Genomic DNA, 17645 nt, shown 5'->3' on the forward strand with positions numbered 1-17645 from the left:
ACCTGTCATTCCAAAAAGCAACCCAAAAAGGGTATTGCAAGCCAGCAGGGGATTTCAACCCATGGGGTGAAGAGCGCGGTCATAAATGGCTCCGAGTTGAACACTCGCTTTCTCCACGTGCATTCTCACCCTGACATGTATTCTTGATGTACAGCAAGGTACTTTATGCTGGCCTTCCCATCTCCACCCCTTGCTTGTTACTATTCTGTTTATTCAAAGTAGAGCCTATTCAAAGTATAGCCTCACACTATCCTTCCCTTCACTCAAGGGCAGGAGGGGCCCCCAAGCAGGGTCACATATTTTGGATCAAGGTTAACGATAATCCTGCACACACCTGGGTGTTGAGTCATATATGTTTACTTGAGTTGGGGGAAGGGTAGGTACAGAAGAAAAAAAGACTCCTGGTTATGCCTCTAGGCTGATTATGGAACTGTATCCCCATCCTTGCTAGAGCAGATCCTCGCTTCCATCTGAAAGGAAAACAAACACCACATTGAAATGTCAGCTCCAAGGGCTTTTATTTACTGCTGTAAGATTAAGTAGGTATCTGTGTCTGAGAGAGCTCTCCAAGGTGTGTATCCAAACCCTTCCTAGTCAGAACGGGAGACAGATTTCAGCCCACACACAAGCAAAAAGTATATTCTCTGTTAACATTAATAAGAACCAAAATTTTGCAGCAAGGAAACCAAAACCCTACCCCCAAGACAAGCCAGTCTACAGCCTGTATAAATTACAGAAATCTTCATGTGTTTCATTTATTATTATTATTATTTGCATCATTTGCCAGAGAAAGTACTTAAAATAACAGGCACGGAATGCCTTTTGCCTCAGAAAAGACACATCTGAAGAGTGGAAACTACTCCAGAGTAAATTCAGAAGCACCAGTTGATTTCGATAGGGAGGAAATGGCCACTCTGGAACCATCCTAACCTGTTCCATTGCAGTGATAACATCTTCAGGACCGCCACTCCTGGTATACCCCCCCCCCAAGGACACTAAGATCGTCTGAGGAGAATCTGCTGGTGCCCCCTGGCCCTAAAAGTGTGTGGCTGTCCTCGACCGGAGCCAGGGCTTTTTCAGCCTTGGCTCTGGCCTGGTTAAATGCTCTGCCGAGTAACGTCAGGGCCCTGCGGGATCTTAAAAGAGTTCCACAGGGCCTGTAAGACAGAGCTTTCCCACCAGGCCTGCAACTGAGGACAGCCGCAGACACCATCATTACTGGCCTCCCCCCGCTTCCAACATGAGTGGAAAAGGTGCCACCGGTGCCCACAGTTTAGTGATGTACGCACCATCTTTGCTATGGGGTCTGTTATAGGGTTTGAGGATTTTATTGCTGCTTTTATTGTTTTATTGGATTGTCTGTTATGTTTTAATGATGTTACCTGCCATGATCCAGCTTGCTGGGTGAGGGGGGGATACAAATTTGAAAAATAAATAAATAAGAAAATATAACCCCATCCAGTTGCTCAGGTCCAGAGGATCATGGCCACTTCTCTGCCAGGTCTTCTGAGCAAATGATTGGGCTGGCACCATGTGAAGTGACTGGCATCCCCTCCTGGGACTGCACAGCCACCAATGGGATCATCCAAGCCAAACCCCTTTGGTGCTACGAAGGCTTGGCTTGGACTTCGCCAGGAAAGGGCAGGCTACCTTGTCTGGGGCGACAAGATACCTTGAACTGGCCCTCCAGAGGATCTAATCTTACCTGATGCAGAGCAATGCCCTCCACCCAAGAATTCACCCCAGTATTTCCATCCTTGTGATTGCTCTTTGCCCACATACAGGAGCCCAATGGCATACTGGTAGCTGGCAGAAAGGAGGGTGTTGAAGAAATAAGCCATCAAGCACGGAGCATTTAAGCTCTCGGTTGTGCAAATAGGGATCCCAGCCCCACAGGTAGTGGGGATCTCCCAGAACTACAGCTCATCTCCAGATGACAGAGATCAGTTCCCCTGGCTGCTTTGCAGGGGGGATTCGATGGCACCGTAGCCCACTGAGGCCCCCTGCCCTCCCCAGGCCCCACCTCCAAATCTCCAGGAGCTTTCCCAAGCAGGACCACGGCTTACTGCCTCATACCCGGCTGGCAGGTCACAGTCAAAAGGGACAGAGACTGCTAAGAGCCGAAGAACTAGAAAGTAAACTCTTCCTTTCGAAGCAGGAAGATCCAAATAACCCCCTAGATGGGATGGACTCCCCAAGGTAGATTACAAATTCCCAGGATACAAGGAACACACGTTCTTTCTATCCTGCTCTTGGCTTCCAACTCTTTGGATGAGCACAAGCCACGCAGGACTAGGCTTTATACCTAGAGGCTCCATCTTGTCCACACAGCAAGGGATAATGGAGAGAAGGCTCAGTCATGAGAAATAAGGTGTTTCTCTCTCTGGAAACACATCACACCTCTTCGATCTTACTATCTGAAGTGTGGTAACGGGGAGGGGCAGAGGAGAAGCTCACCATTCCTGGAGCATGCTAGCTTGAATTTGTAAAGTTGCAGTAGATTGTCCCTTTGCTCGCTTGCAGAGTGAAGCAGGCAAGCATGGCAACCAGGTGGAGCTCTTGAACAGCAATGCAGGTATATACCACTAAGTATATCAGGAGATACTCTCAGGGTCTTTGGTTGCAGCAAATGGATACCAGTTTGTTTTTGGCACCCCTGGGGGGGGGCAAGGGGAAGGGTTAGCATTGGCAAGTGGAGACTTGAGATGGCTGCAGGGATTTTCTGGCCTCCCAGCAGAATCCAATGTGGGTACACTGATTCATGCATACCATGAGTGCGCATTGGTTAGGGCACAGTGTTTTCTGCAGAACCACCCTGGGACAATAATTAAGGATAATAAATACATGAGCCAAAGGTGTGGGCTGGGGGTCCAGGAATGTATACCCCTTGCTGAAGCTAAGTGGAGCAGTCCCTGGATGAGAGACCTTCTGGGAGCCAATGTGCATTTCTTTGGAAGCAGCTGTGGCTGAGTGGTAGAGCATCTGGCTCACATGCAGAAGGCCCCAGGTTCAAACCCCAGCATCTCCAGTTAAAAGAACCAGGGAGCAGTTGATGTGAAAGACCTCTGCTAGAAATCCTGGTGTCAGAGTAAAGAAAACTTGACTATGTTAGGCCAAGGGTCCGACAGTATCAGGCAGCTACATGTGTTCGTGTGAGCTCCACAATGGAAGCAAGGTAGGAGTTACATGTAGTAAACAAACGAAAAGTACAAAGTCAGTGTTCTGCCAGGAGTTGGCAAATCTGGCTTTGGCATCCTCTTTACTGCTTTAACCATCCTTGGGCATAGATCACGATGGGTAGCCGTGTTTGGAGCAGCAGAAAAGAGCAAGAGTCCAGTAGCACCTTAAAGACTAACAAAATTTCTGGTAGGGTATTGTAAGGAAAAAAGCTATCATAACAGCTGGGCTGGCTCAAAGGGCATGCTGGCCTTGAGAGGTTCATTCCCTAGGGAGTTACAGCTGGGATAGTATCGGGAACACCTGAAACTAATTAGGCCGATGATGTGATAGAGGGAGGGTTTTTCTATGGAGATAAGCTCCTTTCAGGTATCGTCTTTGGCTATGGGAACTGGCAGTAAGACCATATGCGATCAGTTTTGTTTTTGAGTAGTTAGCATGGCTAGTTAATCGCTTTAAGATACTTTTTTATTGCCTGTGTTGGAATGAGAGTTTGCTTTTTTTTTACTCTCTCTGTAATCAATAAATTCTGTTGATTGATTTGAGCAAAGGTGTGAGGCGAGTTTGTACGTGGTTCTTACCCTCCCAGAAACGAGGCTCAAGGGGGACCTGGCAACCTTACAAAAGAGGGAGTTTTTGCAAGCAAAGGTATGAGAGGCACCTGCTGACATTCCCTCCTCTGCACAAACATTAAGAACATAAGAAAGGCCCTGCTGGATCAGACCCAGGTCCATCAAGTCCAGCAGTCTGTTCACACAGTAGCCAACCAGGCGCTTCTAGGAAGCCCACAAACAAGGCGACTGCGGCAGCACCATCCTGCCCGTGTTCCAAAGCACAAATTACAAGGACAGGAGACAGGTCCTTCTTTGCTGCTGGTCACCCTGCCAGGGGATAACCACAAGGAGATGGAGCTAGGGTTGCCAACTGCCAGGTAGTAGCAGGAGATCTCCTGCTAATTCAACTGATCTCCAGCCGATAGAGATCAGATCACCTGGAGAAAAATGGCCGCTTTGGCAATTGAACTCTATGGCATTGAAGTCCCTCCCCTCCCCAAACCCCACCCTCCTCAGGTTCTGCCCCCCAAATCTCCCGCCGGTTGAGAAGAAGGACCTGGCAACCTTAGATGGAGCAGAGATGAGACATACTCGTGGAGGAGGGCATGTCTATCTGCAGCTAGGATCCATGACAGAATTAATGTTCTGTACACCTCCAAATAACATCATCTGAGGGCAGCCAACAAGGGAGGGTCATGCCCTGCTTGTAAGTCTGGTTGGCAACTGTTAGAACAGTATGCCAGCCCAGATGCGTCCCCCAGGGCTTCTCTCCAATGCCAGGCATCCAAAGGCTCACAGTAGCTGGAGAGTCTGGTTTGGCCAGAAGAAACCGAGTCTTTTAGCCCCTCCTTGCCACCCCCCAAGAGGTCAAGAAGCTGCTTCTTCTTCACTAAAGTGTTCAGCATCAGCACACGTGGCCCAGCAGCTCCGAACTCTTGGCCCCAAAGGATGGAAAGAGTCAGCCATCTTGGATCCAATACAAGACCCGCCTTAGGTTCTGGTTGCCCAGCAAGAGTACCAAAAGGGGAGGGGAGTAAGTGGGTGGGCAAGTTCTCATCACCACAAAATGAACACACAGTGGTGGGGGCGGGGGAGAGGGATGCTGCCGACTAGAGTTGCACCCCTGCGTGGTCAAAAGATGCTGTCCTAGATGCCTCTTTATAGATTCCCTTCGGAGATTCTTTTCAATCTTCCACATCGCACTTCAGTTCACAAAATAATTGCACCAGCTGCCTTAAGCCGCTTCCTTCTGTCTCTGCTCCCCCACCCCCCGCCCAGCTGCCTCAGATGGTGCTTAAGAAAACCCCAGCTCCCCACCTGTGATATTTTCCCTGTGATTTGATCTTTTCCTATGAGAATTTCAGTGCTACCTTTTGGGGCATTAGATAAAGAAAGATGCCCTCATTCACATGAGGACCAGAATCATGCTTTTTATATAAGAAGAAAGGAATTCTAAAACTCTCAACCAATCGATGGTAATAACCCGATACACCGTCCACATGCAACAAGAGACCAAAGGTTTGATTATTTAGGGCAGGGGTGGGGAACATCAGGCCCGCAAAATCATTTGGTCTGGCCCTTCATGGGTCCTGGCAGATCTCTAGCTCAGAAGGATCTAAGACTGGTGATCCGCCCGCTCCCATGTACAGGAATAGCCTCTATTCAAGGCAGGTGTGAGTTTGTTTTGCCGAGAAAAGGAACCTTTTTCCCCCCTTGCAGAAGAGTCATTAGCTATGGAGCTGCTAGGACTGCCCAAGAAACGGTGTTAACCCTTTCCCACCCAGGCCATGGAGAAATGTATTCCCTCTGTACTACAAGAGGGCTGGGGGCGGAAGTGGCGATAATGGAGCGGTTAAAGGGGGGAGGCGAGTTCTTAGCCAGTGTGTCCTCATTTCATCCCTGCAGGCGGAGGTAGCAGGAGCCAGTTGTAGAATCCGGCCACGACCATGCGGAGCAGGAGCAACTCCGGAGTGCAGCTGGACGGCTACGCCTGGCTGGTGCAACAGACCATCCTGTGCCACCAGGTGGGCGAGTGCGCCACCGGTTGGATGCCTGCCTGCTTGCCCGCACTGTGTGGGGAGTCATCTGGGGCAGCTGCCTGCTTGGGGCTTGGTCGGCTAATTTTTAAGTTGATGATTTCGTGTGGCCCACGAATGATGTTATAAATATCCAAATGGCCCTTGGCGGAAAAAAGGTTCCATACCCCTGTTTTAGGGTGTTGGGGTGGTTAAATCACACATTTCTGTAAAGGTTCATTACTACAGGCAGCCTTGCTAATCCTTAGATTGCTGCTATCTCACCCCTCTAACTAGGTCCCTGCAAGCGACACCACTTGTTGAACTTATAAAGGTTGATGAAGCTGAAGAAAAACCTTACATGTGAGCTATGCAGGCCGTTATTCAGTTTTAGGTTATATTACTAAATTAACTCCTAATTTGCTTCTCTCCTTACACCAGATCAGGAGATATCGAGACTGGAATTACAATCAGGACAGAATAATACCATGAAGCATTCGGCCTTTGAACAATGGTAAGTTGTGTCATCTTGAAATACTGATGGATGGGTGGATGAACAGATGACAGACAGACAGACAATAATAATGATAGATGGATGGACAGACAGATAGACAAATAGATAATAACGATGATGGGTGGGTGGATGAATAGATGGTTGGATGAATGGATATAGTGGACTTGTAAGAATCCACAGGGAAATCACCTTTTTTTCTCCCTGCTGCTTCCTCTTGTTCCCCTCCATCTCTGGCTCTGCCTTGCCTCTCCCCACCCACTTAAGCTTCCCTACCCTCTCCTGCCCACTCCCTCACTTGCAGCTTCTCTCCCCCCACATGGGGGGAGAGAAAACAGCAGGTGGACAGAGGCAAGTCAGAGCTGGACTCAGTTTCCTCTCCTGCTCCTAGCTGTGTTTGCATAAGTGGATTTGGATTGCTAATGTAACCCAAAATGCCAGAGAAATTCTAGGGTGTGTGTGTGAGTGATATGTGCACATGTGTAGGCATCACTATTAACTTGGGGGTGTACCCATTCTTTCCCCCCAAAAAACTAAGTTTTGCCTGTACACCTTGGGTTCTTGAGTGTTTGCAGAACTCCATAGTGTAGCTGCAGCTGTCCCCATTGTGTGAATTTATCCGCACAGGGGCCGCCTCTTGACTATTGGCAGACAAGCTTATAGATATTTGTATATCCATGGCCTTTCAGTCAATAAAAGTTCACAGGGTAAGTCACAATAATAATGGTTGAAATGTTTAGTAAATTAACTGGTTACAGTGATCAGTTAAAAAAACTTGTGATCAATTGAAGACATGCCCTCAGTTAACTAGGTGGACATTAAAAAAGAAAATACAAATTGCAAACAAAAATCTTATGAGAGGCATTTCTGCTACTCTCCTAGGCACAATGGCATTTCCTGCAACATGCTTGTACACCAGCTAGAAAAGAAGTATGCCCTTACCTTTAGAACTATTTATTATGTGACGTTCTTCAGGTCTAATCAGATTTCTTTAATTAGGCAATGTTCCTAGCAATTAGTCACTGGGTTATTATGTACTTCCACCATCTCCCCGCCATACCAATAATAAATAAAATATTTTGAAGTGAGATGCTGCTCGGGTTGCCATCTCCAGGTTTGGAAATACCTGGAGATTTGAGGGTGGAGCCTGGGAGGGCAGGGTTTAGGGAGGTCAGGGACCTCGGTAGGGCATAATGCCATGCAGTCCACTTTCCAAAGCGGCCATTTGCTCCAGGAGACATGGAGTCAATGTTATAAACAAACAAACAAACAAAATGCGAGCAATCTATGAAGTCTGGAGATCAGCTGTAATTCTGGGAGATCTCCAGCCCCTAGCTGGAGGTTGGCAATCTTAGATGCTGCTTCAGATGGGGCAGTTTGCTATGCAAAAGAAGTGCCAGTGAATGTCCAGCCCCACCTCTGCTCCAGGGCAGGACCCACAGTTTCCTTTCGCCGTATTCATGCTCAGAGTGAGCCTCATGTAGCCGAGCATGCATCAGCAAGGAGCAGGAGCAGGAGGGACTACAGGCAGCTCCCAAAGCTGGGGTGCGAGGGGCACCTGAAGGCTACCTGTGCTGTGGGCCTTGGTGCCCTGCTGTACAAGTAGGCTTGCCAGCCTCCAGGCAGGGCCTGAAGATCTCCGGGAATTACCACTGATTTCCAGGCAACAGAGATCCCTTCCCCTGGAGATAATGGCTGTTGGGAGAGGGGGTGTGGACTCTGTGACATTATTCCCTGCTGATGTCCCTCTCCTCCCCAAACCTCACCCCCAAATTTCCAGGAATTTCTTAACCTGGAGTTGGCATCCCTACTGCACCCACACCCTTTGTGCCTCCCCAGGCAGTTGCTAGGATGCCTTGGTCACAGAACAGGCCCTGAAGAGACCTCAAGAGGGACAACTGAGAGGAGATACGAGAACCATCTTCAGGTACTTGAAGGGCTGTCATATAGAGGTTGGAGCTGAGTTGTTTTCTGTTGCCCCAGAAGGTCGGACCAGAACCAACGGGTTGAAATTAAATCAAAAGAGTTTCCATCTAGACACTAGGAAGAATTTTCTAACAGTCAGAGCGGTTCCTCAGTGGAACAGCCTTCCTCGGGAGGTGGTGAGCTCTCCTTCCCTGGAGGTTTTTTAGCAGAGGCTAAATGACCATCTGTCACCAATGCTGATTCTATGACCTTAGGCAGATCATTAGAGGGAGGTGCTCAGGTGGCCCTTTCTTGCTTGCCCAGGATTGCCACTTTGGGGTCAGGAAGAAATTTTCCTCCAGGCCAGATTGGCCAGGGATCCTGGAAGGTTTTTTTTGCCTTCCTCTGGGCATAGAGCAGGGGGTCACTGGAGGAATGGGGAGGGGGAAGGTAGTTGTGAATTTCCTGTGTTGTGCAGGGGGTTGGGCTAGATGACACTTGAGGTCCCTTCCAGCTCTATGTTTCAGTTTCTATTTAAATAATTAATAATTAGGGGGGTGCTCAATTTTAAATTATTTTCGTCTTGCTAGGAACAACGGCAAGAGCAGAGCTATCTGGCAGTTCTGCGTTAGCAAAGTTTACGTGAAATTAGCTTGTCAAGGCAATGAGAGGGGTGGTCAGGAGCTCCGTTTTAACCTATCAGCTCAGATTTAGCAAGACTTGAATAGTTTGCAGTGGGAGCCCAGAACAAAGGCATAGATGGAGAGCCAGATTTCAAAGTGAGGAAAGAGGGAGGAAGCTGGCGAGCAGAAAGTTCCCAGATGTAGGGTCTGAAACCTCTTGGTTAGGGTTGCCAACCTCCAGGTGGAGGCTGGAGATCTCTCAGAATTTCCAACTGATCTCCAGACTACATAAATCACTTGTTTGTTTATTACTTATTTATTTAAAACATTTAGTCCTCTTCCCCTGGAGAAAATGGCTGCTTTGGAAGGTGGACTGTATGGCATTATGCCCCAATTGAGGTCCCTCCCCTCCCTCAACCCCACCCTCCCAGGCTCCACCTTCAAATTGCCAGGTATTTCTGAACTTAGAGTTGGCAACCTAATCGTGGAGGATCAAAATTCAGTGATCCCAGCATGACAAGAGGAGCAGGAAACCTTCATTCTCTGTCACTCCCCGCCCCCCCATCCCCGCGTAAAGAAAAATATCCAAATGGTCAGTTGCATGGCAGGCACTGAAGTATTGCTGTGACAAATGCACAAACACAGGACCTAATCCCCCCCCCCAATTTAGTAAGCTGGGGGAAAGCAGACAGCAGCCTGCACAAAAGGAATGTTCAAAGGAGAACTTTTCTTCATTGAAAATCTCATCCTCGCTCGGGTGATAGATTGCTGGGCCTGATGAAAAACGTGCTTGCAAAGGAAGCAAAAGACCAGCATGGGGGTGGGGGTGGGGGGCAGACCACCAGTTGTAGGGTCTGGAGCGAGAGGCTGATTCGTGAGCCCTCAGGGATGCCGTTGCGAAGGAAGAAAGTGACACTTGTCAAGTCAGCAAGTAATTGATCCAGAGTGCCAATTTGCAGCAACTAAATATTTGGCTTGTGCTCTCAGGATGTGCTCAAACAAACTTCAATTAAGGAGAGAGGCAGGCTGCAAGGGGAGACGGGGGACCTTCGCCAGCCCCACCGCCACTTGTAAGCTGAGATCCAGACACGGCAGATCGATCGGGAAAGGTTTAGCGAGATGCCGCGGCGTTCGCCTTACCTTTGCTCCAGCGAAGGAACAGCTAACATTTGACGACCCAAAAAAGGTCGAGAAAAGGTCTACTTGGACTTGGAAACCCCCTCCCCATAGCCCCTAGAGTATCTGCACTACCAAGTGTTGGAAAACAGCAACTTGAGGTGGCCGATTCAATCCTTTAACTTACTGGGAAAGTTTCTTGTGGGTCCTGGCCCTGGAAGGCTGACGGTGACCAGGGACAATCAGAGATAAGCGGCCGCTGCCATCGTAATCCATCTACCATGCTCCAGTTTTTTCTGTGTTGTGTTTCTGCCTTTTCTTAGATCTGATTTGTGGAAAATTTTAGAACGTAAAATAGAATTGCAATGCTGGTTTGTTGTACGTGAACGACTGTCTCTTTACTGTAACATCAGCCTTCTTCCAGACATATATAATGTTGTATCTATATACATATATATGTCATGCTTCTATGATGGCCTGCGGCTGATATGGAAATAAAAATGAACAGAATAATTAATTGTTGCCTTTTCTTTTGGGCAGCTTACCATCTTTTTGCTCTTGGGGCGCTCATGAATCAATTGTAAATGATCAGTTCTAGTCGGGATGCGGGGCTTAGGTGCTATTTGGTGCTCAAAGGCTAGTGATCTTTGTCAAAAATTATGGTTGTTATTTCATAATCACACTGTTAATCATATGCAAAATAACCCCATTTATGAGCAGTGACTTTGGCTCGCTACAAAGACCCCTACCCAAGAGCACAAGCTGATAATTAACCATTTGTTTCCCAAGAATTTTAAGAGAACGAGATCAGGGACAACTGAAAGGAATAAATTAGTCTGAAAACAAAAGGTAAAATGCTGGGGACAGTGGAAGATTTCAGAAGCAGGCTCACCTCGAAGTCATATGTTGCCTTTGGGGATGAATTTATTTATTGTGCTATATTGTGATGTTGTGAGGACATGTGGAACGCACCGCTGGGCTGCTACAAGGGCCCACCAATCGCACTTCCCCTCTCCCCGCCGCCGCCCTTGTCCGTCTGAAGCCCCGCCGAGTCCCCTTCGCACTCAAAGAAAAGATCGACGTGAGGTTGGATCGCCTCGTCGTTCAGGGGGTCCTAGAGCCCATCTTGAATGTGAAGTGGGAGACACCAATCGTCACCCCGCTGAAGCTGAACGGTGAGGTCCGGATTTGCACTGACTACAAGTGCACCATTAACAAGGCCCTGCAGCAGCATTCGTACCCGGTGCCCATCGTAAGTCACCTCCTGGCTTCCCTTGCTGGGGACAAGGTCTTCGCCAAACTCGACCTCGCCCAAGCATACCAGCAGCTCCTGGTCGACGCGGCAGCTGCAGACGCCCAGACGATCATGACGCACCGGGGTGCCTTCCGAGTGAAGTGACTGCAGTTCAGGGACAGCACAGCTCCGGGGATCTTCCAGAACCTCATGCAGGATCTCCTCAAGGGGCTACCAGGAGTCATCCCATACTTCGATGACGTCCTGGTGGCCAGGGTCTTGGAGAGCGAACTACTGGAGCTCGTCCGCGGCCGTTTCAGGGACAACGGCCTCACCGTGAAGAGGGAGAAGTGCCAGCTGGGGCTGCCTCAAGTGGAGTTCCTGGGCTACCTCATCGGCGCCGCAAAAATCCATCCGACCCCGTCCAAGGTCCGGGCAATCCAAAATTCCCCGCCGCCTCAGTGCAAGCAGGAACTCCATACATTCTTGGGACTCTTAAATTTCTACCACGCCTTTTTGCCCAACAAGGCATCCGTGACGGAGCTGCCGCACCACTTCCTGGACAAGACCGTCCCCTGGTCCTGGGGGAATCCTCAGCAGAGCGCATTCGATGCCGCCAAGGGCCTGCTCTCCTCCTCCAGCTTGCTCGTGCATTTCGACGAGCGGAAGCAGGTGGTCCTGACCTGTGATGCCTCGCCTTACAGCATCAGTGCAGTCCTAAGTCACAGTATGCCGGGCGGTCGGGAGGCCCCGATCGCTTTCTACTCCCGGACCCTGTTGCCGGCTGAATGAAATTATGCTCAGATTGACAAAGAGGCTTTGGCTATCGTGGCGGGCATGAAGAAGTTCCACAACTACGTCTACAGTCGGCATTTCACCATCGTCACCGACCACAAGCCGCTCCTGGGCCTGTTCGTGCCAGATCGCCAGACGCCACAAATCCTGTCTCCCCCCCCCCCCATGCTCCAGTCAACACCTACTCCTTCGAGCTCCTCCACTGGCCTGGTCAGGGCATCAGGCACGCGGACGCCCTCAGCCGCCTGCTGCTCATTGATCAGGACCCCAACCCCACACCCGCCCATGGTGTCATGCTCCTCGTGTCCCTACCAGAGCCGCCACTGCATGTATCCGACATCGCCGCCCACTCGACGAAGGACCGCATCGTCACCCGTGTTCTCAACTGGGCGTGGAGGGGGTGGCCGGCAGAGCGGCTGGCCACGGAATTTGCATCCTTCACCACCTGCCAGCACAAGCTGTCGGCACACAAGGGTTGCCTGCTGTGGGGAAGCCAAGTCGTGATTCCTGCCAAGCTGCGCGACCGGGTCCTGGAGGCCCTCCACGCCTGCCACCCTGGGATCGTCTGGATGAAGGCGCTAGCTCGGAGCTACGTGCAGTGGCCAGGCATCGATGTGGAGATTGAGGAATGGGTCAAGCACTGCCAGACATGTCAGGAGTCACGGCCCGAGATGCCGCAAGCCCCGGTCCAGAGCTGGGAGTCCCCGCATGCCTCATGGTCCCACATCCACATTGACTTTGCGGGGCCTTTCCAGGGGAAGATGTTCCTGGTCGTGGTGGACGCATACTCCAAGTGGCTAGAGGTCGTGCCCGTCACGTCCATGACAACCTGGGTCATAGCGAAGGCACTATGAGGCATCTTCCCAACACACGGCCTGCCGGACACTGTCGTCTCAGACAACGGGCCCAGTTCACATCCGTGGAGTTCCAAGACTTCATGACATGGAACCTGGTAAGGCACGTTACCTTGGCTCCCTTTCACCCCTCCACCAATGGGCAAGCGGAGAGAATGGTGCACACCATGAAGGACGCGCTTGGGCGGCTCATCTACGGGGAATGGGAAGCGAGGTTAGTGGGCTTCTTCCTGATCCAGCGCATCACCCCATGCACCTCCACTGGCTGCAGCCCGGTGGAACTCCTCATGGGCCGCTGCCTGAAGTCGCTCCTAGACCGGTTTCACCCGGACTTGTCCTCTGACCGTCCCCCCCGCCACGAGACGCCAATGGCTCCCAGAATCTTGGAGCTGGAAGCGCCAGTCTACACATGGAACTACAGCATGGGTACCCGCCACAGTCAGGGAAGCCACCAGGCCGGACTCATACAGGGTGATCACCCTGGAGGGGCGAGTTCTGTGGCGCCACATCGACCAGCTGCGGCGTCGGATCGCGGACTCAGCCACACCTATTACAGCCACGGGAGCCACAGCAACAGAACTGGCAGCGCTGTTGGATAGCGAACCCGAGGGGCACACCACGCCAGCAGGAGGCAGGGACGTATTGGAGTTGGTCCGGGAGCAGCTGGGCCCCCAGGAGCAAGTGGACCTCTGGGAGACCCCAGAAGTCCCAGAAGATGCCGAGTCGGAAACGCCGGCCCCAACACCTGCACCACGCCGCTCACAGCGGTCCTGATCCAGACCGGACTACCCGAAGGACTTTGCTGAGCGGGCTGGCTCTGGCTTGGGAAGGGAGGTTGTTATGTATGCAGTGGGAAGCTGCAACTCTGCTGAGCTTGGAGTTTCTCCAGGCTCCTGCGCTGTGTGTCCTTATTGGCTGCAAGGGGTCCAGCCGCCCAGTCGCGGACTTGGGGTGTGTGGCCTGCGCAACTGAGTGGGGCATATAAGCGAGGGTTTGTTACCCAGTTCTCCAGTTCTAGTTCTCAATAAAGCGCTGTTGTTGGAACTCCGTCTCCTGACTCATCCGGATGAAGTTTTCCTTGCAACAGAAAATTTGCCATGTTGAGCACAGTTTTCCTTGCAACAGAAAATTGAGGAAAAGTAGGAACTGAGGATGTTAAGTCGTGTGGGCGATACGCCCACACGACTTAACATCCTCAATTCCTACTTTTCCTCAATTTTCTGTTGCAAGGAAAACTGTGCTCAACATGGCAAAAACAGAACACATGATGAGGGAAGAGAGTTGCAGCTTTGGGGTAGTACATAAACACCTAGTTTCTTTTAATGAAACTAAGTCCTCAAGGCCAGATGAACTGCATTCAAGGGTACTGAAAGAACTTGTGGATGTAATTTCTGAGCCTCTGTGTGAGAGATCCCCCTCTCTGAGTTTGCTTCTCCAAATCAGTTGCTCAGACGTTGATACAGAAACAATAGATTTATTGAAGCCTTCAGGAGATGAGACAGGCACAGGTAGAAAGTTGCAAGTGAGGGGCTATACGGGTTTACAGAATATATTGACTCCAGGGCACTGGGGCACTGGGGTTCACACTTATTGTTATGGGAAGTTACAAGCTTGGCATAATACAAAACATCAGACGGATCCCAGGAAGTCTGGTGCGGCTATCACACTTCCAAGGCCGCACCGGCCTGAGGGAGTACTGGCAGGAAGAACAGCGGGGGGGAAGATACATGGGCCATCAGGCCTGGCGCCTGAGACCAGAAGGTGTGAACTGCTTTTACGAGTTCACTGATAACACCGCAGGTGAGGGAAAGCAGAGACACAAAGACAGAGACCCTCACAATCTGCCCCCCTTAAGGCCCCCCTCCGAGAGGACGAGGCTTATCGGGATAAGCGAGGTGAAACTCTCGAACCAAGCGAGGAGCTGCCATGTGGGGTGCGGCCACCCATTCGTCATGAGCGGAGCCAAGGTTTTTCCAGCGAACAAAGTAAAACAGTTTCCCCTTCTTCCAGTTGGAATCTAAAACCTTGGATATTTCCAAATGGGTATCCCCTCCTACTACGGTAGGAATCTCATGAGCGGGAGGGGGGTGGAACTGGGGAGCTGCTACATAAGGTTTGAGGAGGCTTATATGGAAGACTGGATGAACTCCCTTGAGAGTCTTAGGGAGACTCAGTTCCACGGTAACCTCGTTGATTACTCTGGTAATGGGGAAAGGTCCTACATAACGGTCGCTCAGTTTTTTGCAGGGGCGAAGAGAGCGGAGGTTTTTGGTGGACAGATAGACTTGCTCCCCCACCTTGAGTTCCCACCCCGGAGACCGGTGTTTGTCTGCTTGTTCCTTGTACTTGCTTTCTGCCCTTTCCAGATTTTTGAGCAACCACGGCCAGGTGGATTTAACCACCTGAATCCACTCCTGAAGATCAGGGGTAGACTGGAGCTCTGGCGAGACGGGGGCAGAACCGAAAGGGCCAAAATCCGTCCCGTATATAACTTGGAAGGGACTAAAGCCGGTAGAGGAATGAGGCGCATTGTTGTACGCATATTCGGCAAATGGCAGCAGGTCGACCCAGTCGTCCTGGTGGAAATTTACATAGCAACGCAAATAACATTCTACTACCGCATTTACTCGTTCCGTTTGACCATCCGTTTGGGGGTGATAGGCGGAAGAAAGGCCCTGTTCCTCCACTCCCATTAACTTTAGAAAAGCCCGCCAGAATTTGGCAACAAACTGGACCCCCCGGTCGGAGAGGACCTTCCTCGGGATCGAGTGTAGCCTGAGGACGTGCGTGATGAACAGTTTAGCTAAGCCCTGGGCTGAAGGAAGACCTGCACATGGAACGAAATGAACCTGTTTGGAAAAGAGGTCTGTGATAACCCAGAGAACCGTTTTCCCCCGACTTGGAGGTAGGTCGGTGATAAAATCCATGGCGATGACTTCCCAGGGACGGGAGGGGTTCTCAAGCGGTTTGAGAAGTCCCGGGGGTTTTCCCATCCGTTTCTTGGCTGTGGCGCAGGTGGGGCAGCTGCGCACATACAACTCTACATCAGATCTCATACCGGGCCACCAGAATTGCCTTCGAACCAGGTGAAGCGTTTTTATGAAACCAAAATGACCCGCTAGCCTGGCCCCATGTACAAGTCCCAATACTTCTTTGCGAAGGGAAGATGGGACATATAGTTTCCCCCCTTGCACCCACCAAGTGTTGGTTCGTTCCAAGCCAGTGGGGAGGAGATGGTGCTCCTCCTCCTGTAAGGAGGCGTCCCGGAGTCGCTGTTGGAATGCTTCCGGGATACCTTTGAGCGTAGGGGGGGTCTCCGGTTGGCGGGCTTGGGATCGGGTGGTGACGGCCAAGCCAGGGACTTCCCCTCGCTGTTCGGGAGTGAACAGGGAGTCGACGGGGCGATCGAAATCGTTGCGATACTGGGGAAGTCGTGACAAAGCATCAGCTAGGGCATTTTCTTTGCCGGGGACATGTTTGAGGGTGAACCGGAATTTTGCAAAAAATTGGGCCCACCGAATTTGTTTGGCATTGAGTTTTCTAGCTCCCTTGAGAGCCTCAAGATTCTTGTGATCAGTGCACACTTCGAACGGCTGCTCGGCCCCCTCTAAGAAGTGTCTCCATATGGTAAGGGCATGTTTGACCGCTGCTGCCTCCTTCTCCCAAATGGCCCAGTTGATTTCGGACTGGGAAAACTTCTTGGAGAAGTAGGCGCATGGCCTCAACCGTCCCCCCTCATCCCTCTGCAATAGGGCCCCGCCCATGGCTACATCCGAGGCATCCACCTGCACCACGAAGGGCTTGGTGCAATCCGGGTGAGCCAAAACGGGTTCGGATGAAAAAAGTAGCTTTAAACGTTCAAAAGCTTGCTGGCACTGGGGAGACCACTGCAGACGGGCTGAGGGGAGTGCGGCGCTAGCCCCCCTGCCCTTGGTACGCAACAGGGCAGTGAGGGGAAGCGCAACTTGGGCAAAGTTGGGAATGAAATTCCGGTAAAAGTTGGCAAACCCCAAAAACTGTTGAAGTTGGCGGCGGGTAGTGGGGGTTTCCCAGTCCCGCACCGCCTGGACCTTGGCGGGGTCCATTTCCAACCCTTGGTGGGAAATCACATACCCCAGAAATGTAATAGAAGGTTGGTGGAATTCACACTTGGACACCTTAGCATACAGTTTGTGCTCCCGCAGCCGCTGGAGCACTTCCCGCACTAGGCGCACATGTTCTTCCATGGTCTCAGAGTAAATAAGAATGTCATCGAGAAATACCACCACCCCCCGAAACAGTAAATCATGCAAAACTTCATTAATTAATTGCATAAAGACACTCGGAGCCCCCGAAAGTCCGAACGGCATGACCAGGTACTCAAACATCCCAAAACAACTGGAAAAGGCCGTTTTGGGTTCGTCTCCTTCTGTGATGCGAATGCGGTGGTAGGCTTCTACCAAGTCCAGTTTGGTGAAGATTCGGCCCTCCTTTAATTGTGCTAGAAGGTCAGGAATAAGAGGGAGGGGGTAAGCATTAGACTGGGTGACTGCGTTCAGTCTGCGAAAGTCAATACACAGTCTTAAATCTCCCGTCTTTTTCTTTACAAAGAAAGCTGGGGCTGAATAAGGAGCCTTGGAGGGGCGTATGAAACCCCTCGCCAGATTGACATCCAGATAGTCTCGCAATACAGTCTTTTCACTAGGGCTCATGGGGTAAACCTTTCCCTTAGACAGTTTGCCTTCCCCTACAATCTCGATGGCACAGTCCGTTTCTCTGTGGGGAGGTAGTTCGTCGCACTCTCTAACATCGAAAACATCAGTAAACTGCGAGTACTCAGAGGGTAATTGAGGAGAGACTGGGGCGGGGGACCCTACCAGTG

At 50.9% G+C, this 17645-nt stretch overlaps 1 pseudogene; it reads left to right on the forward strand.

Moving 5' to 3' along the window:
• Nucleotides 1-11972: 11972 nt before the first annotated feature.
• Nucleotides 11973-13383, forward strand: LOC130490907 (uncharacterized protein K02A2.6-like; annotated as a pseudogene).
• The last annotated feature ends 4262 nt before the right edge of the window (nucleotides 13384-17645 follow it).

The sequence above is a fragment of the Euleptes europaea genome, chromosome 18 (genome assembly GCF_029931775.1).
Source record: "Euleptes europaea isolate rEulEur1 chromosome 18, rEulEur1.hap1, whole genome shotgun sequence".
In the NCBI taxonomy this organism is placed as follows: domain Eukaryota; kingdom Metazoa; phylum Chordata; class Lepidosauria; order Squamata; family Sphaerodactylidae; genus Euleptes; species Euleptes europaea.